The following is a 287-nucleotide window of genomic DNA, read 5'->3' on the forward strand; positions in this document are numbered from 1 at the left end:
ACAAATGTGGCAAGACTTATGTCAAGCCCAAATCCCCAGAGAAAAAGTTGATAGAAAACTAGATTCAGTACTAAGGCGTTTCTGGAATGTTTTAAAACCAGAAGAACAGTTTACAAAGGGCATTTGAAGGATAATAACTATACAAGGGGTGGTTAAGAATCCCCAAGGATTAAATAAGATGCATTTCTCTTTTGATAAAGGCTATCCTAGGGGTGGAAGCAGGTTTTCCCACCATGTTCTCCCCCAGCAACCTGGTGTGGTCAATGGGAAGATGACAGATGTGGCTA

Source organism: Nannospalax galili, unplaced genomic scaffold, assembly GCF_000622305.1.
Source record: "Nannospalax galili isolate Female #2095 unplaced genomic scaffold, S.galili_v1.0 scaffold158, whole genome shotgun sequence".
NCBI lineage: Eukaryota > Metazoa > Chordata > Mammalia > Rodentia > Spalacidae > Nannospalax > Nannospalax galili.